Consider the following 27,878-nt stretch of genomic DNA (forward strand, 5'->3'; position numbering starts at 1 on the left):
AAGATTCCAGCAACAACACTGTTTTCTTCACTGCACTGATGATTAGGTGGAATTTTTCCCATTTCAGTTGAAGGGTTTTGTTGAGCGAGACTTGTGGCCCAGTCCATCATGGCACACAGTAGCATTTCTTGCACTGTCCACCTCAATAACTATACATTGAAGCTTGTCAGTGCTCCTCTCATGGAATTGTGGGTAGGATGCTTGCCACTGCTACTAGCTCCATACTTAAAGCCCAGTTGCACATCACTTCAGACCCACGTAAGGTGGTTCTTGACCATTAGCATTGTGGATATGACCCAGAAAGAAAAGCTGGCAGCCAGTTTCTTGGATGGGCTGGTGATGGTGTAAAGGAGTAGAGTCTTCCTTCCAGCTGTTTGTCAGAGGGTGCCCCACCACCACACGTTGCCAGTCTGGACCCAGGTGGTAGCCCAGAGCAGTGCCAGATTAAAAGAAATGGGCAGCAGTGAACGAAGAAGGTCACTGGATCAAGATTAGGTATGGCAGCTACTCTGCCCAGGATTGTAAGAAACTACAGAGAGTGTGAACACAGCCCAGTCCATCACACAAGCCAACTTTCCATCCATTGAGTCTACCTACACTTCTTGCTACCTCTGGAAGGTAGCCATCATCATCAAAGACCCCGCCCGCCAGGGTTGTAATCTCTTCCAACTCTTCTGTCAGGCAGAAGATTCAAAAGTTTGAATACATGTATGAACAGATTCAAGAACAGTTTCTTCCCTGCTGTCATCAGACTTCTGAATGGACCTCTCAAATTTTAAATTTAATGTTGATTTCACTCTCTGTGCACCTTCTCTGCAGCTGTAACATCGTATTCCTGGCTCTGTTCTACAATCCTATTTTACTTTGTATGGCATGCCTGCCTGTACTTCCAACAAAGCTAACCTTTCACTGTACCTAGTTACATGTGACAATAATAAATCAAATCAAATCAAAACCAACCAAAAAAATCAGCATTCTGCCAAGGTAAGTGCCACCATCTTCTCTCTGCCCTCACACTCACAAGGCCAGCACTTACTATAACATTACCATGGCTCATACCTCTCAGCAAAGCTCATGGATAACATCTCTCACTATCCCATGCAATGTGACCACTCAAATGTTCTTACCCAGCCCATTCTCCCAAACTGCTAACCTTCTCTGCCCTCTGCACTTCTTACTCACTCTCCTCACCATCCCTCCTGCTCCTGCATCACCGCTTCCATCAGACTCAATCCCTACTGTTGTGCAATTGCAGAAACCTCCAGCTCACACTCTGGTTTGATATCTCAGCAGTACCCCGACTGACCTCCCTTTAATCCCCAGACTGGTAGCATTTCAATTGCACGACAGACCATCCTGGACTAACGACTGGATTCAGACAAGCTCCTTGGCTTACTGCAGTCCCCACTAAGGATTGCGCCCCTTTCACTTTCAGACATGACCATTTCCATGAAGCCCATGCAGTGAGTTTGCTGTGTCCATTGCTGTTGCATGCTGTAGCATGGTGCCATACTACAACTTGCCCATCTTTTGCCTGTTCTGTTTTCCCCATCAAGATGAGCTGTGTGCCACTCCCTGTACGTTTAAAGCAATCAAAGCCACAGGGCATGGCATCCTCCAAGGAAGCACAAAGTGAGTGAACATGAAGAAGGCAAGCTAAGAGCCAAAAGATTCATGGAGATGTATGAGATGCTTGTAAAGTGACCTGGCAGAAGCATACGGGTCATTGGTGTTCCTGAGCTCCAAAGTGTTTGAGGATTGAGATGTTCTGTGAGTTAGTCCATGAGCAGGCATGGTGATACAGTAGTTTGTCATTGTGAATTGATGTGAGTCAGTAAGAATGGTGACCATGGAGCATGTAGGGATGTTGCTGTGAAGGAGCAGTTGAATAATGAATGGGATAGGCATTCGATGAGCTGCAGCCTCCAGATTACTGCTCTGATTTCACATGAGCAGCAATTTATAGCATTTCATTTCTCAGAGAGGGAGTGGAGAATCAGAAATGATATATAAATAAGGCAAGGTGGTTTGCTAAAAAGTTGCAAACTTTGGAACTGAGCTACTCAATGAGGTCACCATTCACATCATAAGGGGAAAAAAATTGGAAAACCTTTTCTGAACATAAAGATCCTGGCGTTTTTTTCATTCTTGCTGTATTTTCCTGATTTAGCCACCATTGCCATGGACCATGTGTGAGGAATGTCCCACATAATATGTTTGACTGTAGTTATAATGTCGATGACATTTGTATTTAAAAAATCATGAGTTTACACTAATTTATAGAATACACATGAATCATACCAGAATCCATATGCGACAGCAATAAAAGTAACGTCTATGGTTAAACAATGTGTTTGAGCAGTTTGAACTTTTATTGAGTGCTAGGCAAACCAAATGCAAACAAGACATTCTGATACATTATCTATTTAAAGCCTCTTTATGCAAGCTGGGTCTTCAATTCCTGACCATTTCAGGTGCATTACACTTCCTATGGCACATTAACGTTGAGGCTTAGGTTTAATTGTTTAAGCTATGAATGTTATTTTATACTTGAAGTCAATACTTCCAATCTCTCTATTAGTCACTCAATGACTTTCAAGCTTGGAATCAACATCATGCCACAAATAACGTTATCTAGAATTAATCAGATTTTCAAGATCGCACAAGGTGTTTGATAAGCTAAATCTGAATAAATTGCTTCACCATGTAAACCCAAACTAAGCTCAGAATGGGAAGGAGAGCAGTCAGTGGACCAAAATCACCAAGAAGATGATTTGCATGTGAAACACATTGCAAGGGAATATATGGAAATGGGTAATCATAATACATTCAAGCGGAAGTAGGACAGTTGTTTGGAGGAATTCGAAATTAATAAATACCAGAACTAGGTAGCTGTACAATTTTTAAAAATATTCATATCTAGTCTAATGGGCATAATAATTTCTCCAGTCTTGAACTTTCTTATGTTATTTTTTCCTTCTTCAATTTAATCAAACAATGCAGTTGCTTTCATCTTGGATTGCACATGTTACAGGTAAGTAGAATTTATTCTTTAAACTAATGTTGTGCCCCACATTACTAAGAATCTTTTCCTGCTAGTGTGAAAGATCCACATTTGTCAAGGCCAGGAATATTGTATGAGATTACAAGGCACAGTGAAAAAAATTCCAGAATAGTTAGGCATAATCCTGAGCATTTATTTGACACAGGCATTCAAATGCCACAGCTGTGAGCCTAATATAAAACTGAATTTCAAAGTCATTCTGATGCATAAACATGTTTAAACTTTAATAGTGTAATGATATTGACTGTAATGGTATTCCTACAGCGAAAGCACAACGTCCTTTATATGTAGGTTCATAATAATACATAGCATAGGAGCCTCACTGGGAGTCTGAAGCTTATTGCAAGACATAAGCATTCATGTCTGTTGGCTGCAGCTGCTCTGCGTGTGTGCAAAACTGTTTTGTTATATCTGAAGACTGAAATTCCTATCATGCTGCATGCCAACATCAGCTGAGAATCAGATTGAAGTCGCTGAACAGAAACAAGTAAAGCAAAATGCAAATGGCCACTGTATCAAATGAATATTTTTAAAATGTGATTGACAAATCACAGGTGGTAATAAAGAGCAGATTCCCTCTGCAACCAGAGGTTTTGTGAGAAATTAGACTCAGCATTGGATATCACTGGTAGGGTGCAGCACGGTGTAGCACTTGATAAAACAAAATGTATAAGCTGATGTTTAAAAAATAAACATCAAAATGGAGATTATTAGATTCTTACAGGTTGGACTAATTCCTTCTGAAATCCTCACACAATGATAACATTTATTTAGAACACTGAACTTTTATCCTAGCACAACGTGTGTATGTGAAATGACAGCAAAAGCTAATCCTTGACAATATTGTTCATGCATTGCAATTATCTCCTCTGTGCTTTTCGTTGCACAAATCTGTCCAGCTGCTCTCTGAAGCTTACCATAGGGGTTAGTATTCAATTCCCAAGGTCTGTCATACATTTCTGATACTCTGAGACCTCAATTCATCTTCCTGTCATATTCTGCTATCATCTACCAGGCTCTTTTACAATAAGGTTTATCTTAAAAGCATAACAATCATCAGCTTTCTTGTCAGCCAAAAATATAAATGTTTTCTAGTTCAGTGATAATTCCACCCAAACATCGGTAGTTAATTTTTTGAAACATAGTCTTGTTTCATAGAATATTTATGAGTTGACTTTTGTAATGATAATGATCTTTCTAATTGTGTTTCATATTGTTTTTCACAGTATGCAGGATAAAATGATGCTTAAATGGTCCAGTGTGGTGTCTAAATATTTTGGGTTATTCTTATTGTTAATGTGCACCCTATTTCTCTGGTTGATAAGCTAACATTGCTCTGATGGTCTTGCACTGCAGTAAAATAAAAAAGAATATACAGCGAGAAACATCACAGGCCAAACAAAATCTTAACCCTTTGAGGAAAAAAATAATAGCATGGTACCAGATAATTTGAGAGTGTGTGCTTTTATCAATGTGTTCTTAGAGAGGTGTATGGGTTGCTGTAATTCCCCAACCATTCTTCCAATATTCAATCTACAAAATTTGCGGATATTAATGAACAATGTGTGTTTTGTTTTAACTGCTAGGAAGTCATTTAAGAGCTACAGAAAAATAATAAGCCTAGTGAAGGTGCTTAGAGAATCAAAGGAACAATTGGATAAATTAGGAGATGCAAAAACTTGGTGATGCCTGAGGTCCTTATTGCAACAACGAATTACAGAATAACCTCAGTTATCTAAACCTCAATTATCCAAAATACAGATTATCCGAATAAGATCTCAAGGTCTCATTTAATATCATACTATTGTTTGCTTTGCTCAAATGGTACTTTATCATTCATTATTCCATTCATTATTCCATTCTGCAAAATTCTTTGATTTGTACAGTATTTGTCCATTAAAAGAAGTGCAGAAAGTTGGGAATTACAATTAGTAACAGAAGTACGCTTTTAACATCTTAATTGCTAACGCAATGCCATTTAGTCCCTCTGGTCTAGAACAATTTAAATTAAACAATATTGTTCCTGTATGTAGTAAGTTGGTGTTCAAGATTTTTTAAAGAATGAACTTGGATTTTTTCTTACGTTCCTTCCTTTCCATTTTTTTCCTGTCCTGTCTCCTTACCAATTTTTCTCCCCAGCCACCTTATTTCTCTTTCTATATCAATCTGAATGTAATACATCTTTCTTCCCTGCCGTTCCTCCATTTCTTTTGCAATGCTTAAATTAAGTTTGTTAAGAAGACACACTGTTGATCCTGTTTTTCATGGATGTCCCAGGTACCACATTACCCTCACTATGCACTTGCTTTCCCAACTAGTTACTCCTCCCATTTTAATGGAGCTGAATGATATAGGGTTAAAATTGTACCGATAGCCACATGTTGTGAGATAGAAGATTTGATCCAGTTGGTTGTTTATTTAGGTAAGGCAGCTAAATGCTTTAATATTTCTGTCACATCCACATGACTTCAGTGTTTAGCCCAAAGTTTGACTACAGACTACAAATATACTGAATTTACACCTCCATTCACTGAAACCCTCCATCAACTTCGGAAGGTAAATGTGCAAGTCACTTTGATTATTTTATCAGTGCTGAGTGTCTACACAATGGAAGTGATTTACAACTAGAAAGAAGGAAGAATTTAGAGCAACAAAACACAGAAACTTCAGTGCACTAGATGGTGAGAGGCAAGATGGACATTGTCAATCTGGGCCATGAAGATTATTAAGAAAAGTTGCTTAATAAACTGAGCTGGTCAGAATGTTTATTTTATTGTTTTTTAAAATCTTGAACACTTAACATTGATATTCCTTTTGCTGTTGATTTTGGGCTGTTGTACAATCATAAGCACTGAATAGGTGTGGCCACTGGCTACAGTCAGGAAATTTATGGGACCACTGAAATCCCTTTTACAATGATTATAATATAGACATTAACTGTCAATGGTCAGTTTAAAGATGAAGTAATACCTTTTTTGGCACTATCACATGTTTGCATCTCAAGAGGGACAGTAACACAGTGAGACATTTGTGTGCTTATTTATCTGTAAGACATAGATAGCAATGCTTGAGATGTCAACCACAACATAGACAGTGCTCTATTTATATGTTTTCACAGCTGAAAGACAACGTATTGCCAGCAGTCCCACAGACAAGATAAGCTGCAACCTAAAGTGACAAAGAGCTGCTGAATCGATCATTATTTTTCCACTTCGCCTGACTAACTTGAAAATCACCAACTGTTCACTTCAAAGAAAACACAGCTGCAAATGACGCAAATGCCATTAGGGAGAAAATGATTTTTTTTCAGAATTATCATATTACAAAATCAGACTGCAGGTGCAAGTTGTTAATTTTGCAACTCATGATTTAAGCCTGGGAGATGAGGACTCGCTAGCACTTTCTTCTGAATTGCATCATTGTTAGACCACTATTAAACATGACAGTCTAGGACTCGGTTAAATGGAGATTCAGTGCTACTGGTTTAGAACAAACATGAGAAAATAGTCTGGATACAAAGGACTTGACATCAATTATCAAAGCCAATCCAGTATTATGTGAAGGAAATGGAGAAAGTGGCAGTCAATAGGATCATGTTCTGCTTCTTTTCTATCCAATTCCCCCTGCTGATAGTGAAAATCCAAATCCATACAGAGAACAGTGTTGTATTACATAACTTTAAATACTAATTTGATCTGCTTTGTGTATGATAATGCATTAGTTATGGACGTACCATACCAATTTCACTTTGCTTTATATGATTCACATTTTGGTGGTTTGCTCTCTTATTGGGTGAACTACATGTATCAGGGTAATCCCATGCAGCACAATTTAATTTGACAAGTTTTGCTAATTTTGTGCCAGCTTTTAAAGTCTAAAGAACAAAAGCCAAAGAAGAGCAAGCTACAGGCCAATTGACCTGAATCTATCAGATATTATTGGAATATAAGGTGCATGGTTTGTACTGTCCCCTTGTTCATGCCCAAAGGACCAGTCAGAATGATGCCATAACTTCCTTTATGGATTTATGCAAGCAGAACGGTTTGTTTAACTGCTTAATTATGTTTTCCTGAATGTTTGCAAAAGAACACCTGCGGTGTGTTTCTCAGGCCAGTTTTCAGATTTAACCAGGTCAATGGCACATTTATCTGTAATTGTTGCTTATTGTAAACAAGCTGGTGAAGAAATAAAACAAAATTAAGCACAATATGAAGTAGTGACTTAATTGAAAAATACATGATGGACTCACAATCACCCAGCAATCACATGGGCTTTCACAGATTCATTATTTAATGCTGCAGGACTGATTAATTCCACAGAAGGAGGTAAATTGCTGCCCACTTAAATGTTCAAAGTGGTCCAATTAATAGAAATGTAGCAAAATAATTTTCTTTTCTATTTAACCAATTTTTCAAACTCCAATTTTGCTTAAGCAAATATTTACAAAAGTAATTATTTTCTCAGGTATTGCAACTGAACATTTAGAAAGTTCTAATTTATTTAGCTCATGTATAAGTTATAGTCTAATCCACTTGATATAAAAGGCAGGCATGTTAAAGAAGCAGTAGCTTAATATAATTTTAATTTGATTATGTGCATGCTTTACTATTCAGCTGGTATAAATCCACATTTTAAATTTGCATGAAACTGCAACGAAGATGACAAATTGACTAATGTGTATTTAATTGCACTTTAGTAAAAACAAAATTAGCTGGGGTTAAAGAAAATGATCTCGAAGGACTAATGAAGAACATAATTTATGCAGATACGCCGAATGTACAAATTGCACACTTGTACCATTCCAGGACAAGATCCAAGCATACATGCATTACATAGTCAACTGGCACTATTGTAGTCAGTTGTAACAAAAAGGGTGGCATTTGCAATTATCCATTGAATGGCAAACACAAGTAGTTGCACTTTGTAAATAGTTCCTTGGTGGTGTGTCCTTATCTTGACACATTTGGAACATGCTGGAATTTGTAAACCGAGGGTGGGGTGGTATTTGAATACCTACTCACTGTCAATTACCTGCCTGCAAAAGTCCTTGATGAGTTAGCAATGGGCTGGGGAGAATGATGAAATAATTTTCAAATCACAGGTCACCAAAACTGAAAGTGCCTCTTAAAGCAAGCTGTCAAATTCAGTTAAGTAACTTTTTTTAAATAATGAAAGATATTTGTCCATGGAGGACTTGTTCAAACTGGGTGCAGAACTCTAAATTTCCAAAGTATCATTTGAACATGTTTGTGTGTGATGAGGCTCCATCTGCCCTTGCCATTCATGCTGTGCAGCCTGCTCCCATCCCCTGGTGATACTCAATGCCACTCTTTGGGAATCTAGTTCATCTCCAGCAAAACTGAGGCTTCTATGTTTGAAGGTTGTATCATGTGATAGACACAGATTTGGTGCAGGTGAAGCACCCAGAAAGTATCGGAGAATCAGATTCCTCATCCTGGACTGAATATCAAACTCAGAGTATCAAATGAGGCAATAGTCACATTTTACACATGAGATGTTATAATTCTTATCCTTCATATCAGATCCTTCCATGGTCTTGTACCTCCCTATATCTATAACCTGTACAGTTCTAGAACTCACAAATTACTTCACTCCTCAAATCTCTTGAGATTCTCTGGTTTAATCACTTGACCATGTTTCTTCTATAAAACTTTCAACCTCTCATTTCTCCTCAAAGGTGCTTCTTATGAATTAGTTCTCTGTCCAAGATTTTGCTTATCTGTCCTAATACAGTTTCTATGGCTCAGATTTGAATAGCATTATTGTGGGGCGTTTACTGTATTAAATCATAGAATTCCTACAGTGTGCAACAGGCCATTCGGCCCAACAGGTTTACACCAACTCTCCGAAGAGCATCCCACCCAGACTCACCTTCTCCCCACCCCAACAACCTATTCCTGTAACCCTGCATTTCCCATGGCCAATCCACCTAACCTGCACATTTTTGCGCTGAGAGAGGAAACCAGAGCTCCTGGTGCAAACGCATGCAAACACAGGGAGAATATGCAAACTCCACACAGTTCGTTGCCCGAGGCTGGAATTGAACTCAGAGTAACAACAGAGTCCCTGGTGCTATGAGGCAGCAGTGTTAACTACTGAGTCATCGAGCCACCTATGATATGTGTATTCTGCGGTTCAAGATGAAGGATGTAAACACATTTCAGCTTCTATTTCCTAATCATTACATCAGATATTTGGAAATTCATAATAGCAAATGAGGCTAGTCTTTCTCCAGTTTCCTGTTCATTCAACTCAACAATGGAACAGTAAGAGAAAGTGAGGACTGCAGATGCTGGAGATCAGAGTCAAAAAGTGTGGTGTTGGAAAAGCACAGCCAGTCAGGCAGCATCTGAGGAGCAGAAGAATCCATGTTTCGAGCATAAGTTGTTCATCAGGAAATAACTCACCAACAGGAAGTTCAGGTCTCATACAGAAAGATCAAGCCCTGCCTGTGTCACCCCCATTCTCAATCAAGGCCCTTGTAATTGCGATCTATTCCCTGTAACTTAACCAGATGCAGGGACTATTCCTTTGATCTCTGATCAGTCACCCCTCCTGGCTAAATTCCACAGTGGTGGTTCCTGCCCAGTACCAAGGTTCAGGACATCTGCTCAAGGCTGGAAATGAATTTACAGTGGGAGGAGGAAGATCCAGCATTCATGGTCCATGTAGATACCAATGTCATAGGTAGAGTTATCATGGAGTAGATGTTTTACATGGGGAGTATGAGGAGCGAGGAGCTAAATTAAAGAGCAGAAGCTCAAAAGTTATAAATTCTGCATTACTATCTGAGCCACGTGCAAGTTTGCACAGGTTTCAGAAAATTAGAGAAATGTGTATGTGGCTGAAAGACTGGTGTTGGAAAAGTGGGTTTCTGTATGTGGGCCATTGGCACTAGTACTGGGGAAAGAGAGAGCTGTATCATTGGGATGGTTTAAATCTACCCTGACCTTAAATTTACCTGGACCATCTCTGACACCACCCTCCCCTTCCTGGACCTCTCCATCTCCATCAGTGACGACCGACTTGACACTGACATTTTTTACAAACCCACCGACTCCCACAGCTACCTGGATTACACCTCTTCCCACCCTATCTCTTGCAAAAATGCCATCCCGTATTCCCAATTCCTCCGCCTCTGCTGTATCTGCTCCCAGGAGGAGCAGTTCCACCATAGAACACACCAGATGGCCTCCTTCTTTAGAGACCGCAATTTCCCTTCCCACGTGGTTAAAGATGCCCTCCAATGCATCTCGTCCACATCCCGCACCTCCGCCCTCAGACCCAACCCCTCCAACCGCAACAAGGACAGAACGCCCCTGGTGCTCACCTTCCACCCTACCAACCTTCGCATAAACCAAATCATCCGCCGACATTTCCGCCACCTCCAAACAGACCCCACCACCAGGGATATATTTCCTTCCCCACCCCTCTCCGCCTTCCGCAAAGACCGTTCCCTCCGTGACTACCTGGTCAGGTCCATGCCCCCCTACGACCCACCCTCCCATCCTGGCACTTTCCCCTGCCACCGCAGGAACTGTAAAACCTGTGCCCACACCTCCTCCCTCACCTCCATCCAAGGCCCTAAAGGAGCCTTCCACATCCATCAAAGTTTTACCTGCACATCCACTGATATCATTTATTGTATCCGTTGCTCCCGATGCGGTCTCCTCTACATTGGGGAGACTGGGCGCCTCCTAGCAGAGCGCTTTAGGGAACATCTCCGGGACACCCGCACCAATCAACCAAATCGCCCCGTGGCTCAACATTTCAACTCCCCCTCCCACTCTGCGGAGGACATGGAGGTGCTGGGCCTCCTCCATCGCCGCTCCCTCACCACCAGACGCATGGAGGAAGAACGCCTCATCTTCCGCCTCGGAACACTTCAACCCCAGGGCATCAATGTGGATTTCAACAGTTTCCTCATTTCCCTTTCCCCCACCTCATCCTAGTTTCTAACCTCCAGCAACACGATCCCCTGACGTGTCCGGAATTGTCCGACCTGCCTAGCTCCTTTTCCACCTATCCACTCCACCCTCTCCTCCCTGACCTATCACCTTCATCTCCTTCCCCACTGACCTATTGTACTCTATGCTACTCTATCCCCACCCCCACCCTCCTCTAGCTTATCTCTCCACGCTTCAGGCTCTCTGCCTTTATTCCTGATGAAGGGCTTTTGCCCGAAACGTCGATTTTGCCTGTCCTCGGATGCTGCCTGAATTGCTGTGCTCTTCCAGCACCACTGATCCAGAATCTGGTTTCCAGCATCTGCAGTCATTGTTTTTACCTCTAAATCATGACAGGGTTAGTGTTCTTGAGAACTTTATAGCTCGTGACATAGAGAAGGTTTTAAACAAAATAGTGGGGAAAGAGATCAATTGTGATCAATAGAAAAATAGAGACATGTTAAAAAAGGAAATAAGCAATATAGGAAAGAAGGGTAAAGCTATTCTGAGCAGGAAGGGGTACAGAGAGAAAACAAGACTACACCAACAATCAACACCGGGGTCTGAATCTTACTTACTTTTGGCTAACTCCAAGTTACATCAAGTTTGTTGGAGGGGACCTAGTCACAAGACTCGATGAATTTTCTCACAGCATTTTACCAACCTTGCTGCAATGCACAAACAGCGATTTACTCCCAATTCCTTTGCCTCTGCTATATCTGCTTCCAGGAGGAGCAATTCCACTCCAGGACATCCTAGATGGCTTCCTCCTTCAAGCAATTTTCCCTTCCATGTGATCAACAATGCCTTCCGGCACATCTCCTCCACATCCCACACCGCCAACCTTGAATCTCACCCCTCAAACCACAACAAGGATAGAACTCCTCTGGTTCTTACCTTCCAACCCACCAACCTCTGAATATAACACATTATCCTCTGCCATTTCTGCCACCTACAGTCAGACCCCACCACCAGCGATATATTTCCCGCTTCACCCCTATCAGCATTCCACAGAGACCATTCCCTCCGCGACACTGACATTAGGTCCATGCCCGCCACCAACTCACCCACCACTCCCGCCACCTTCCCTTGCTGCCACAAGCAGTGTAAAACCTGTGCCCACACCTCCCCCCTCACCTCCACCCAAGGCCCCAAAGGATCCTTCCACATCTGATAGAGATTTTCCTGCACATCCAAACACCTCATCTACTATGTCCATTGCTCTCAATGTGGTCTCTTCTACATTGAGGAGACAGGACAGCAAATCATGTAACATTTCAGGGAACATCCCTGGGACACACACACACCAAACAGCCCCATCGCCCTGTGGCAGACCACTTGAACTCCCCCTCCCACTCTACCAAGGACCTGCAAGTCCTGGACCTCCTCCACCACCAAATCCAAGCCACCCAAAGCCTGTAGGAAGATTGCCTCATCTTCCACCTTGGGACCCTCCAACCACACGGCATCAATGTTGATTTCACCAGTTTCCTCATCTCCCCTCCCCCCACCTCATCGCAGACCTAGCCCTCCAAATTGGCACCACCCTCTTGAATTGTCCTATTTGTCCATCTTCTTTCCCTTTTATCTGCTCCACCCTCCCCTCTGACCTATCACCATCACACCCCACTCCCATCTACCTATCGCCTTCCCAGCTACCTTGCCCCCAGCTCCACCCGATCCCCTCCCATTTATCTCTCAGCCCCTTTCCCCCAACCTCCCAATATTCCTGATGAAGAGCTTATGCCTGAAACATTGATTGTCCTACTCCTCAGATTCTGTCTGACCTGCTGGGCTTTTCCAGTGCCACACTTTTGACTCTGACTCTCCAGCATCTGCAGTCCTCACTTTCTCCACAAACACCAAACTAGCTCAGCAACAATGGAGCAGCAGCACTGTCTGTTTCTCTGTCTGAGAATTATCTGGCTTTGGCAGGCAAATTAAAGGGCTTAGCGGAGCTGATCCCTGACCAGAACTGTAAGAGTCTATATAGCTACCGGCAATGTTTAGAGCTTGAGGCCAAAATCTGTGAGGTTGATATGAAGGGAGGAGGATCTGGGGATCTCTAGAGAAAGGAGCAATCTGGTATAGGCCTGAGGTTCACATTACACTCCAGTATCTCCATCCCTCCCTTCCCATCAAAGTGGACCATCCTGGTCTGTTCAACTTAAAATCATTGGCGAATGTGCTACATACGACGGTTAAAGTTAATGGGTTTACTCCTCCAGAGTTTAACTGGCTCATCTTAGATTTCATATTTGACAAGCAATTTGAAAATACATGGATAAGTCATATGTAGAAATTGACCACATGTTTTCAGGTAATATCTCAAAAATACAGAAGTAGTTGAGGAGGTTGGAGAGTGAGCTCCAAACGCTTCTGATGGGAATAGAAACCATTCCTGGAGATGCTCTGGCTACAGTCAGTTTGTTGAAAGTTGAACCAGGTGAAAACAAAGAGATGCATTGGAGCAGAATGTGTCAAATTTTCAATGTCAGTAGCAAGTAGGGACAGTTCAGTGAGACAGACAATGGAATTTGTGACACTGCACATTAAAAAAGTGATTTGTGACTGCACAAGGTACAATATCCACAGTATAAACATAAAAACAAAACAGTATTATTGGGAAACTGAAACAAAAACGTAAACTGGTACAAATACATCTGTTATAAGGAAGAGATTAATGTTCTAGTTGTAAGACGAACCACCAGAATTTCACAGAGATTGAAAAAAATTGAAGATTTACTGTAATGATTTAAGAAAAATCTTTTTTTCATTCCTCGTCTGGACTTTATGAGATACAAAAATCAAAAGCAGTTCAATTATAAAAATTATTCAAATGCAATAATGATTATTTATGTAAATCTATAGCTGGATTATTTTCCAGTTGCATGCTGAGAGTGGGTCCAGTCATACGGGTCTTAATAGCTGCTTTGAATTGAAATAAGTTGTAAACAAATGTGGAATGGCTGCCAATAAATAAAAAGAGGTTTTTAATCATTCTGATGGTTACAGGGCCTTAAGATAAAAATGAAAAAAAATCATTATAATCAAATTTTTTCACTTCCCATCCTCATCTCAGCAGCTACTAATCACAGCATTACAATGATTAGAATGCTATCTACCACGAACAGTTAAACAGGAAATTTAATGGAATCAATAATGCTATATACCCATAGTGGCAATTGTGATAGTTGTGACAATTAACTTTAGAAGATGTGATAGATTCATTAAGAGACTGAAAGATTTTGAATGATGTGCCAACATACAGAACTAGATTTTTGCTAACAATGTGGGTAGCTCAAGTGGGGAGATTTCCAGTCTCAGCAGCATCAGTGTGAAGGGTCTTATTAGACACAATTTAGGGAAATGGGAGGGGGGGGGGCGGGGAAGCATGGTGGTGGCATTGAGTCAGGTCCACTAAACCCAGAACTATATTGTTTGCAGCCAGAGGGTGAGAGGGTATCAAGACAGGCTTGTTAGAAGGCCTCAGGATTAGAGTGGTGCTGGAAAGGCACAGCAGGTCAGGCAGCATCCGAGGAGCAGGAAAATCGATGTTTCGGGCAAAAACCCAAGGGCTCCCATTAAATTTCCTGTTTAACTGTTCGTGGTGGATAGCATTCTAATCATTATAAAGCTGCCTGACCTACTGTGCCTTTCCAGCACCACTGTAATCTCGACTCTAACCTCCAGCATTTGCAGCACCCACTTCTGCCTTGTTAGAAGGTCTGTCGCAACTTCTGGAACTGGGTTCCAGTTGCTTTAGAAACTGCTAAGGCTTCAAGCCCTCAACACTCACACTTATCCTACCCAATCCCTCATATGTCATTCCATCTTTCCCAGGCACACCCCATGCTTTTGCATGCTTGTCATACCACCAGGATTCACCAGGGGCAGACCTCTATCTCTACTTCACCAAATCCGATCTTTCAAGGTCACATTTAGTTCCCCTTACATCCATCTATGTTATTCACTGCAATTGTTCCAAGAAGTTCCATTTTCTGACCACTCTCGGAATTCTTAGGTAATGGTGGTTTTTAACTGAAACAATGAGCCAGAATTTAGCTGAGTCACAAAGGTTCTGCAAACCTTTAACTTTGATGGGCAGGATTCTGATGAAATTTACTATTGAGACAGCCACAGGGCTGAGACTAACTAATGGTAGTAAAAGTGCACTGTGACTTCTTTTCGCATGGGCAAGAATGTCACAACAGACTTTAACTTGAGTAGGGATGTTTATTGAATTGAAAGGGAGTAGATCTATTGTGTATATTTAATGCACAGTAATTGAACTAGCTGTTTGCATAGTGATAAAGATTTCACGAATCTTTAATATTGATGGGCAGGACAAGGATGCAAAATTCTGCTCCCACTTCAGACAGTTCCAATATTCGTCAGAAGGGGAAGGGTAGGGCATGAGTCATACAGGCAGGAAACACAAACTCATGAGGACCACTTGAGTTAGTACTGACAGGCCCCATTTTGGCTGTTCCAATGGCTTTAATCTACATGTTGGTACACTCAGTTGGCGAGACAGCTTGTTTGTCAAGAATTCCTCAACTATAAAGGTCTGGCAAATATTATGGCACTGCATAATTAAAATAATTATAGCAAAAAGAAACATGCTACAGAGAGAAGGAAAACAGAAAATGCTGGAAATACTCAGTACGAGAGGCAGCATCTGTGCAGAGAGAAGCAGTGTTAATGTTCCAAATCAATAATCGTCTGTCAGATCATTGAAGGATGAGATATTATTGAGTGCTACCATGCATTCCTGAAGCTGAGGTTCATGAAAATAAAACCATAAAATCATAAATAGACCGTTCAATCCATTGATTCTCCTCCCCACTCATTGAGATCAAGGGCTGAACCGATAATCCTCAATTCCACTTTCCTACCTTTTCCCCATAAGCCTTGATTCCCTTATTATCCCCGTCAAGAATATGATAATGAGTCAGTCTTTACAGCCTTCTGTGATAAAGATTCCACAAATTCACTACTCTCTGAGTATTCTCTTTCTTTCCCAAATGGGTCACCCCTTACTTTGAGATAATACTCTCTGGTCCTCAACTTTCCCACAAGCGGAAATAACTTTTGCAAGCCTACCTTGTCGAGTCCACAAAGAATCTTGTTTTTTTTAAAATAAGATCACTTCTATTCTTCTACAGACCCAACTTACTCAATTTATCTTTAGCCAACAGACTTACATACCCAGGATCAATCTATTGAACCTTCCCGAGTCTGTCTCCAATGCCAATATTTATTTCCTTGGATAAGGGGACCAAAACTCTATAGACAATTCGAAGTTTGGACTTACTGGTGTTTTGGATAGTTTTAGCATGACTTCACTATGTTTTTTCTCCATTTCCTTTGCAAGAAAGGCCAATGTTCCATCTTCGTTGTCTATTGCCTTATGAGCTTAGATACTAGCTTTTTGTGATTCATGGACAAGAGCTCCCTAATCCCCCTGTGCTGTAGCTTTCTGCAGTCTCTGCTTAACTAATATTCAGCTCCTCTATTCTTCCTGCTGAAATTTCACGTTTTCCTATAATATTCCATTTGCCAAGTTTTTACCCACTTGCTTAATCTGTCTATATCCCAATGCATCTTTGTGGATAGCCTGTTTATAGACATGCAAGTGCACTCTACATTGAAAGGTTTGCAGTCAGAGATGGAATCTGTGACTGCCTGTCGGGCAAGAAGGGCCAGGAAGATGGTTCAACGCTCCACAGAGTCCATACTCCAATCACTCCCTGTCTAAGGTCTTTCTGCCTTAATGTCTTGAAGGGCTATTACTGTGTAGAACCCCTTGGTCAGACTGAATGGCTGGTGTGTGCTGCAGAGTAGTACCAACTCATGGGTTCAATTCCTAAACCAGCTGATGTCCTAAGGAGAGGTTACTCTCCTCTCTTTCTCTCTGTCTCTCTCTAAAATGGTAGGGCAGCCCGACAGTCTGGTTTCTGGTTATATTTGGTAATTGTTCTGTTTACGTGTTTGGATGGAAGCACCTAGCAGTCCAGATGATACTAATGTGAGGTGATTGGTTAAGAATAAATTCCTGAAGAAGGGCTTATACCCGAAACGTCGATTCTCCTGTTCCCTGGATGCTGCCTGACCTGCTGCTTTTCTTTTCTAGCAACACATTTTCAGCTAAGAATAAAGCAAGACTAGATAAACCTGTTGTATGAATAAACAGGAGTGTCAGACATCCTGTTCACTCTAACAAACAACAAAAAAAGAAAAACCAACAGGAGTGTCAGACATCCTGTTCACCCTGAGAGCTGCCTCTGAGGGAGCTGGAGCAGTGTGAAGGATTTTCCATTTTGTGTTAGGGAGGGGACTGACTCTAAACTTAAAAAAAGAAAAATAAATCTGTTGTAAGCAATGAGTGGTTAGGATCTGGAATGCCTGTGACTAGGATGGAGACAGATATAGTTGCGGCTTTCAACAAACAATTTATTGATGATCTTGAAAAGAAAATGTTTGCACAGTTATAGGGAAAAGATCGGGGACTGGATGAGTTGCATTTGCAGATGGCTAGCTGCTTTCTTGGTAATTCGATGATAACAATGGTGAGTAAACTTCAAGAAATAACTGTCATTAAGCTGAATTGGATTTCCAGTGGTGATGAAGAATGTGGTATAATTTTGCAAGACCACTTTGTTGACTCTGCAATCAGTAGATTGTAGCTGTTCTGTTATATCATGAATCCTGTGAAAGGAAGAAAATCTCAATTTATTCCCTTCAATCAAAGGTTCTGTTTAAATGGCCACTTGACTGTCAGTTTATTGGAACAACTTGATTGTTTGAAAAGCTTTGCCTTTTAACAGGCAGAAAACATGCAGTAACTTATATACAAACATGAACATTGTTGAATTTTTAAGTATTCTTTGGTATGTTCCCAGGTTAAGTCAAACAGTTTTCAGATAATTTAAAATGGCATGAACATTTATAATTTCCAGCATTTTGGTTTGTCTGTGCCAAGTCCTTACAGTTTACAAATGCAGCTTATGAAAAGTGAAATGAAGTACAGTCACCTCGCCCCCACCCCTGGCCCCAGCTCAGCTGCTGCTGGGGCAACCCCACACTGCAGAGAAGGGGGCTGCATACTGTTTTAAACAAGGTCAAAGACTCAAGATGAAAGGAGGGAGAAACAAGCAAGTGTTGACACCAGGTTTTCCCCACGCATCCACCCCTCAACCCACCTCACTCTCCAACTTTCCCTGTTCTTCAACTTCCCTCTTGCTAACACCTCCATCATTCTTTAACCTCCTGGCTTTCTAACTTCCCACTCTTTATTCCCCTTGGTCTCCAGCCCCACCAGCACAAACATACACTCTCACACACTCCCTTACACTCACTCACTCACTCACTCCTCGGCTTTCTAACCTTCCCCCAAGCAGCATAAATCTTCTGGCCTTTTAAATTCCCAACCGTCTGACCCCACCCTTCTCCTCCTCACATCTCCTCTCTCACTTACCCACCTCAATCCCGGTCGATTACCCATTTTCCTTCACCCCTCACTCTCTTCATATCACATGCACCCTGCTCCAGCTTCACTCTGTAAGCCTTGATTTGTAGAATGTACGGATTTTCTAATCACCTTATAATCTGTTATGACACACTAGAGGCACAAGTGGGACTTGACACTATCGCACCACCACAATACCCTTCCTAGCATTTAGGTTATTTCATTTTTATTGCTGACTTTCCAAAACTTTACCCCTGAAAGTGAATGTGGAGCTTAATTTTAAAAAAAAGGCATTAAAGCTAACTGGCTGGGTTGAGCTCCCCTGGCCAGGTAAGGTGAGGGGGACATATTAAGGTTCAAATGGAAGGGGCACATGACCTCTTGGGGTCAGACTTTGCAGAAAACCTGCATGGAACAGAGGATGTGTAAAACATGTCAAAGATGATCTGGTTTTCCAGGGATTGTAAGTGAATGGTGACCAGTGAGCTGTCAGCTCAGGATATTTGTTATTTATGTGGAGAACACTGTGTTTGCTCCTACCAGTGGAAAACCTTGATAATGGCAGTCTCCCAGTGACGTGACTGGAACAATTGGCATAGCCTGGGGAAACCATTATAAATAATCATTATCATCTGAGCTGTTGATCCTTGCTTCAAAGATGCAAACTGCTTTCATCAGATTATGAAAATAATATTTGGGATTGATCCGGAAAAGTTTACAACGGTAAGCGGTGATCTTGATACATATAGACACAGAGTGGGTGTTCACCTAAACAGGTTGTGATAGATTGCTGGGGTAACGTTCATGCTGAAGTAGTGAATGTTCACATTATGCTTGTGCTGATTAATTTGGCAATTTATTCTTCAGACTAATGACTCAGTGCCTTTCATGTTGAAAGTCAAGGCAATTTGGATGCAAAAAGAAGTTTGTTGTGTCAAGAGGATGTAGACTGAAACATGCCTAGCATCAATCAAAAGGGAACTGAGCACTCAGTCTCGTGCGGTTTATAAAGGCAGTCCATTTCCCTAGGGTGTATGTATGAAAATACTGAACATTTTGAGTAATGGTTTTGAAGCAGATTCTGAGGGCTTCCTTTGTACTACCTGGAAGAATAAAGGGAACACGATCATCTGCACAATCTCCTCTGCAACCCATCCACCCCCCCGGTGAGAGTCACACATTATGCTGACCTGGAACCCCTTTGTGGTTCCATCACTGTCACTGGATGAACATTTTGGGACTCCCTACACGATAGTCTCTACATATCAAGAGCTGCAGCAGTTCAAGAAGGCAGCTGATTGCTAACTTCTCCAGTCCATTTAGGGATGGGCAACAAATGCTGACCTAGCCATTGATGCCCACACCCCACAGATGAATAAAAATAAATTTGGGAATGGAGCCTAAACATTTGCTCTCTGGAAATAGAATCATAGAATCCCTACAGTTTGGAAACAGGCCTTTCAGCCCAACAAGTCCATACCGACCCTCCAAAGAGTAACCCACACAATCAGTCCCCATTACACTACATTTAGCACCTTACCTACACATCCCTGAATACTCTGCGCAATTTAGCATGACCAATTCACCTGACCTACACATCTTTGGATTGTGAAAGGAAACCGGAGCAGCTGGAGGAAACCCACGCAGACACAGGGAGAATGTGCAAACTCTACACACACAGTCGCCCGAGGCTGGAATCAAACTTGGGTCCCTGGCTCTGTGAGGCAGCAGTGCTAACCTCAGGGCGGCATGGTGGAAAATTTGCTGTTAAAGATGGCGAGATGTGTAATGATGATACAAAAACATTATCCTGATATGTCCAGTACAGATATGATGGGTCAAATGGCCTTTTTCAATACCATAAAAGTCTATGATTCTTTATTGCCAAGGAGGTGCTGGTATAATTAATAGGCATTTCAGGACTTATATCCTTTATATGAAAATCACCCTATTTACATTAAATTATTGAAGATGCGACTTTTACATGCATCATTCTACTGGAATGGAGAAACTTCCTCTTGTATGAAAAAACTCATTGAAATCCTCATTCATAACATAAATCAACAGGTTAGTATACTTTAGAATTGGCCACACTATTGGAATTCCGGTGCATACATATCTGTGTAAAGGTTAACAACACCATGTCTATAGTATGAAGGAATCCAATGGTCTCAATATTTTTGGCTAAGTGTTTTTTCAAGTGAGAGTCATAATGTCTAGTTCACCATGTCTTGTGTCACCTTCTTTCATACAACCTTTACTTTTCAACTCAAGAATAATGCAAATAGCTTATTTTAAAGGAAGTAAGTGATAGTCTGTGCTTTGTAAGAATAAGTACCACTATTTTCTCGCTACCTCACACTCACAAGCCCACCACTCACCCCGATTCTGCCATTGCACATAGCTCTTAGCAAGGCTCATGGATTCCCAGTCTCACTGTTGCATCATGTCCAGTCAATAGCTCTCACCTCATCCTCTGAAACTGCCAACCCCTCTTTCTGTCTGCACTTTCTACTCACTCAATGGGAACATTGTCTCTCCTGCCCCTTCATCATCACAGCCATCACAGTCAAATCTTTTGTGTCAATGCTGGAAAAATTGACTCATCCCAAACTGATGTCTGCATAGCAGCTGAAGGAAATACACATAAACCCTATAGTGATTGCACTTGACCGGCAGGGTAAAGTGTGGCCCAATTCCCATACTGCTAGTTTGTGGATCCCTGGATTCTGGTAGAACTAACCACCAGCCACAGCCAAACCCCTGCACTGGAATCAGACAAAACTCTTGACTGAGTGAGGTGCACTCCCGGACTGACCATAGATTCCCTATATTCCACTAAGGACTGTCACCCCCTTTGAATTTCTGACATGGTCATTCAGTTGAAGCATATGCAGAGTATTTGCTGTGTAAGCTGTGAATAGATGCTGTAAATATGGCTTTGTGCATGGGAAATCATGTCTCACAAACTTGATTGAGTTTTTTGAAGAAGTAACAAAGAAGATTGATGAGGGCAGAGCAATAGATGTGATCTATATGGACTTCAGTAAGGCGTTCGACAAGGTTCCCCATTGGAGACTAATTAGCAAGGTTAGATCTCATGGAATACAGGGAGAACTAGCCACTTGGATACAGAACTGGCTCAAAGGTAGAAGACAGAGGGTGGAGGCGGAGGGTTGTTTTTCAGACTGGAGGCCTGTGACCAGTGGAGTGCCACAAGGATCGGTGCTGGGCCCTCTACTTTTTGTCATTTACATAAATGACTTGGATGCGAGCATAAGAGGTACAGTTAGTAAGTTTGCAGATGACACCAAAATTGGAGGTGTAGTGGACAGCGAAGAGGGTTACCTCAGATTACAATAGGATCTGGACCAGATGGGCCAATGGGCTGAGAAGTGTCAGATGGAGTTTAATTCAGATAAATGTGAAGTGCTGCATTTTGGGAAAGCAAATCTTAGCAGGACTTATACACTTAATGGCAAGGTCCTAGGGAGTGTTGCTGAACAAAGAGACCTTGGAGTGCAGGTTCATAGCTCCTTGAAAGTAGAGTCGCAGGTAGATAGGATAGTGAAGAAGGAGTTTGGAATGCTTTCCTTTATTGGTCAGAGTATTGAGTACAGGGAGTTGGGAGGTCATGTTGCAGCTGTACAGGATATTGGTTAGGCCACTGTTGGAATATTGCGTGCAATTCTGGTCTCCTTCCTATCGGAAAGATGTTGTGAAACTTGAAAGGGTTCAGAAAAGATTTACAAGGATGTTGCCAGGGTTGGAGGATCTGAGCTACAGGGAGAGGCTGAACAGGCTGGGGTTGTTTTCCCTGGATCGTCGGAGGCTGAGGAGTGACCTTATAGAGGTTTACAAAATTATGAGGGTCATGGATAGGATAAATAGACAAAGTCTTTTCCCTGGGGTTGGGGAGTCCAGAACTAGAGGGCATAGGTTTAGGGTGAGAGGGGAAAGATATAAAAGGGGCAACTTTTTCACGCAGAGGGTGATACAGAGGATGTGGTGGAGGCTGGTACAATTGCAACATTTAAGAGGCATTTGGATGGGTATATGAATAGGAGGGGTTTGGAGGGATATGGGCCAAGTGCTGGCAGGTGGGACTAGATTGGGTTGGGATATCTGGTCGGCGTGGACGGGGTGCACTGAAGGGTCTGTTTCCATGCTGTACATCTCTATGACTCTATGACTGTCTGTAGCATAGTGCCATATAGCAATAGATCGACTCCCTTTTCTACTCAGTGCTCTGGACCACGACAGCTACTGGCTTTTCTGCTTTGCATTGCTGTTTAGGGCTTTTCAGAATGATGGGAGAAAGTGAGGACTGCAGATGCTGGAGATCAGAGCTTAAAAATGTGTTGCTGGAAAAGGGGGAGGAGAGCTTCTTAAAGGAAGGCATCCTTGCAAGAGGATTCGCAGTAGGTTAAAATGCTTTTCCAGCAACACATTTTTAAGCTTTTTCAGAATGATGGTCTTCTGTAAGACTTGAAAATCACTCACCTGAAGCGCTGACTTTGTTTCACTCTCTATAGTTGGACCCTTACCTGAGCTTTGCCAGCCTTTTTTGCTTGAATTTCAGATTTTCAGCTTCTAAGGCAAATAGACTTTTGTCCTATTGTAATCATTGTTGGAAATGCTTGTCAGCTCTAGAATGAAATGTTCTTTATTTTACAAATTGAACTGTTTATAAAGGTTTTTTTAACAGCCTCAGATTATCTCCAAGTGCTTTATGGTTTGTGAAATATAATTCCTGTTACAATTAAGAGAAATATTGCAATCAATTTGCACACAGCAGATTTCAACAAATAATGAAATAAAGCAAATGAAATAATTTCTGTATAATTTGTTTTAGTGATAGTTGTTGAAGGACATTGGCCAGAACACTGAGGGACAATTCCCCTCTTGTTGAAAAATTGTTATGGAATCTTATACATCCAGATCTGAATGCATAATTACAAGTTTCATATGGTAAATATGACCACAATATAATGCGCACCATGTATTGCATCGGCAAAAAGTAAAATTTGCTCTGAAACCATATGCATTGGTGAAGAAAGTCTGAGGAAGGACATTCTTGCGACTGAGGGAGTCCAGCAAAAGGTTCACCAGACTGCTTCCTGAGATGGCAGGACGGATATATGAGGGAAGGCTGGATCGACTGGGCTTGTATTCGCTGGAATTTAGAAGAATGAGGGGATCTCTTAGAAACATACAAAATCCTGATGGGACTGCACAGGTTAGATGTGGGAAGAATGTTCCCGATTCTGGGTAAGTCCAGAACGAGGGGTCACAGTGTCAGAATAAGGGTTGGGCCATTCAGGACTGAGATGAGGAAACATTTCTTCACTCAGAGAGTTGTGAACCTGTGGAAGTCTCTCCCACCGGCTTGAGTGGCCCTTGTGGCTAAAGGGATCGAGGGTTTCAGGCATACTGAGATTACATGTTCAGCCCTGATCGTATTGAACGGTGGTGCAGGCTCGAAGGGCTGAATGGCCTACTTCTGCACCGATATCCTATGTTTCTATATGCAATATGCGCAATTGAATGCTTGCAACATTGTTGTCAAAATAATCCTTTATTGGCAAAATTTGTGAACAAACCAACTAAGCTCAAAGGTCTGTTCCCACTCTAGCTTGTTAAGTGCCCAACTCAACTCCTAGATCAAGCAAAACTTGTGATATTCAAGTATATTGAATGTGTTGGTAGTGTTCGATGGTCAGTTTAGTGGAACACACATTGGTGACTCTTTTTACTACGTTCACATTGCAACTTTCAAACATAGGCTAGTTGTTACTGAAAACCATGCCAACAAATCAGATATTCAATGTTAATCAAGTAAGTGTTAAACTTTGGTGAAACTCACGGTGTAAAGTCCTAAATTAGCCAAAGCCACGAACATGAAACAAAGGCTCAGTATCTTGGGTTTGATGAGCAACTTCTGGTATATACTCATCAATGTTAAGCTAATAGATATACTATCAGTATGACGGAAATTTGGTTTGAGTCCCCTTTCTATCACAAAATCATTGTATCCCCATAGCACCTTTAAAACATGCCCAAAATGGAATTACGTATTCATACGTTGATGTGCTTCAGTCATGCATTGCATTCCTAATGATTTTGATAAAAGGCTATGTGAGTTCCATTGTTTTATATATAAGGGTACAAAATCATCATCAATGCAGTGTATCTCATGTTGCCAACTTGGATCAGGCACCCCTGAAGTCTGACATTGTATTCAGTCAAACCATGGCTATCAAACGAGAAAAAATGATCACCTTAAGGTCAACTGACAATGCAAACAATTGTTTCATTGTCATGCTCAGAGCATATGGAGATGGGATAAAGATGCCATGATATATCACATTCAAAGAAAATATTCTCCTAAAATAATCAGGTGGCCTCAGGACTGATCATTCATGAACATGAAAAAGCTTGGTTAGCTGAAGATTTGGCCAAAGACTCGTTGTATAGCACATAGTGCAAAGGGCCTACTTGGGAATTATGGATGCTGGCCCTCTACACTTTAAGATGTCATTGAATGTTAAGCTTTAAACATATCATAGACAATAATCACACAGATCTTGTCATTATTCCAGGGGTGTGACTAATCAGTTACAAATGATGGCCACCAGCTGACCATTAAAACAGCTGGTGTGCTACAAGTGTGAAACAAGTAGCTGTCATCTCGCGCAAGTGTTTATACTTCCTCGTTTGCCAACTGATCAGAGAAGCATGTGATCTATGTATTCCAGTAAAAGGAAAAAAGTCAGGAAAATACACATTATACTTGGAAAATTATTGTCATGTGTAGAATATCATTTTAAATGTAATGTATGCTTTCTGAATAAGTCATAGCAAACTCAAAATGTCAACTCTGTTTTTCTCTCTCTACAAATGCCAGACCTCCTGAGTTTCTTCAGCATTTTCTATTTTTAGTTCAGGTTTCCAGCATCTACAGTATTTTGCTTTTCTATGCCATAAGTAAAGGTTTTGTGGCACAGTGGTAGTGTCTCTATCTCTGGGTCAGAAGTTTTGAGTTTAAGTCTCGTATCATAACATCTCTGAATAGGTTGATTAAAATTTGATTTTTTAAATATGTTTTCACTCCAGAAGAGAAACTCTTGTTAAAGAAATACTGCAACAGAAAGGCATGTAATGCCCTTAAACTGGAGCACAGCTTCCATTAAACAAAAACACCTTTGCAATATTTTATTTCATTTTTAACACCAAAAGTCAATATTTGGTTTTGCTTTTTGTCAGAAAAGCTATTTTCTATGTGAGTGGAGAGTGAAAGTTTTGAAAGCAAACATCCTGTTTCCCACCTTAATTGTTCTTACATCTCACTGCTCAGTATATTCAATGGAACATCACAGGGTGGTGCATAAATATGCAAATTGTGGTGAATGCAAGAACTGCCAAGGCGATAATTGCCACTATACTTGTGCTTTAAAACATTTTTTTCTTTAATATCCTGAAGTTTGAAGGTAATACAGTGTTGCATTATATATATTGCCTTGATTATAATGCATTCCACAGTGTCTTGATCATTTATAATGACCAGAATGGTTGGATTATGATTTTTTTCCTCTGTATTTGAACAGTCTTAGAAAGCTCCCTGCAGAATGGATTGGATAACCGGGAATGCTGGTAACTTTCGACCAGATATTCAAAAGACAAATTCAGTCCTACATTCGTAGGAATTAGGCAAAGATATTGGAACAAATAGTAATTTGTTGAAAAGGAAATCTCTGAACTGTAACCCATCTGCGCTCATTAATGGCGAACATGTCTATTTTCACCAACTTCATACAACAGGGCGACATGTTCTGGGTATTTGCTCACAGTATTGTTCTTTGTTGGTCTGAGTGCTTGTGAGAAAATTGTAAACTGCAGTTTATGCATTACTGATACACACTAGAGGCAACTCAAACCATCATTGTAAAAAGTTTCCAATTTAAATGAAAATTTTAACACATTTCTGACCTAAATAATTTACAGAACTGATTTATTCCTAAAATAATGTTTAGTCATATCAGCAAGCAAGGCAGGACCTTCAAAGAGAAGAATGTGAAAGTCAGTGTTCTGTAATCAGCAATCCGATTGTTACAAGATTCTCATGATACTTGGACAACCAATCACAACACTGAGACTGATTCCACAAAGTTTTTTTCAAACTCTACAGAAGTGCTCGGTCCCTATTTTCTCTGTGCTGTCGCATTTATTGGCATGATGAGAATTTGGGTTTATACAAACTCCTTTATTGTCCTATGTCCTACGTTATGGTTTTTGAATTATTTAGGACAGCACCAGTAAAATATTTTTGAACTGCTGTAAACGTTCAGGTCAATTAAACTTCAGTGAGTTTAGCTGGGAATTTGAATTGAATGAAAATGTTGGAGATTTGTTATAACAGTGTTTGATTGTATAAACATTGTCAAGATTCACTTTGAAGGATGCCTAATTCCTGATGAGTACTGTTTTTTGAAACCATGGGAAGTGAGCACAGACAGGATTATGGGGTCAAGTGATGTGTAAGATAGTGGTTCTGAAAGACTTAATGCTGAAGACGACATTAAACTCAACCAATTTGATGATTCAGTAAAGATGTGGGGAGGGAAAGGCGGAAGAACCCTGGATCTTGAAGGAGACAAATCCACTTTAAAGGTCTCATCATAGTGTTTTTACAATGTCCATGACACCAACATTCATATTTATTGCTGCCATGTGATAAAATATATCATGCCTCAAGGTCTATTCTGTTCACCTTGAGGTTTGCTTCTACTACATTCGACAAAACAGGCCCTGTAGATCCCAACTGAAAAAGAATATATAGCAAATATACCCTTTGGGTGACCATACAAAATACTCTTCGCATTGGTCCCCTGAAGATTTAGTTTGAGACAAAAAAAACCTGCAGATGCTGGAATCCAAGGTAGACAAGCAGGAGGCTGGAAGAACACAGCAAGCCAGACAGTATCAAGAGGTGGAGAAATCCTGAAGAAGGGTTACACCCGAAACGTCGATTTCTCCACTTCCTGATGCTGCCTGGCTTGCTGTGCTCTTCCGGCCTTCTTGTCTACTCAAGATTTAGTTTAGCTGCACATTTACAACATGGGAGGCAGCAATGTGAATTCGAAATCAGTTTAGCTGGATAGAAAGATTTTTTGTGCCTGTCTGAAAAGGCAGCAGAGCCTTTGCTTAGTATCTCATGCAAAAGGTGTTAAACTGAGGCTCTTTCTGCCCTTGCAGGTGGATTTGAACAACATTATGGCACTAAATTAAAGTGTAGCAGGAGAGTTACCTCCGAGCTAACAATTACCCCTCATTCACCATTACAAAAATATGCTTATTTTTTCTTCCAGAATACAGA

General features: G+C 41.1%; 1 protein-coding gene across 3 annotated transcripts in view; it reads left to right on the forward strand.

Moving 5' to 3' along the window:
- The first annotated feature begins 17,389 nt into the window (after positions 1-17,389).
- LOC148149397 (uncharacterized) overlaps positions 17,390-27,878 on the forward strand; it is an 86,834-nt gene continuing 76,345 nt past the window's right edge. For all 3 annotated transcript variants that reach the window (XM_087989816.1, XM_087989818.1, XM_087989820.1), the window contains exon 1: positions 17,390-17,603. The gene's annotated coding sequence lies outside the window, so the exon portion shown is untranslated. The remainder of the gene's footprint in view (positions 17,604-27,878) is intronic.

The sequence above is a fragment of the Chiloscyllium plagiosum genome, unplaced genomic scaffold (genome assembly GCF_037043375.1).
Source record: "Chiloscyllium plagiosum isolate Xiang-an unplaced genomic scaffold, Cpla_swu_hap1 HiC_scaffold_8, whole genome shotgun sequence".
Classification (NCBI taxonomy): Eukaryota; Metazoa; Chordata; class Chondrichthyes; order Orectolobiformes; family Hemiscylliidae; genus Chiloscyllium; species Chiloscyllium plagiosum.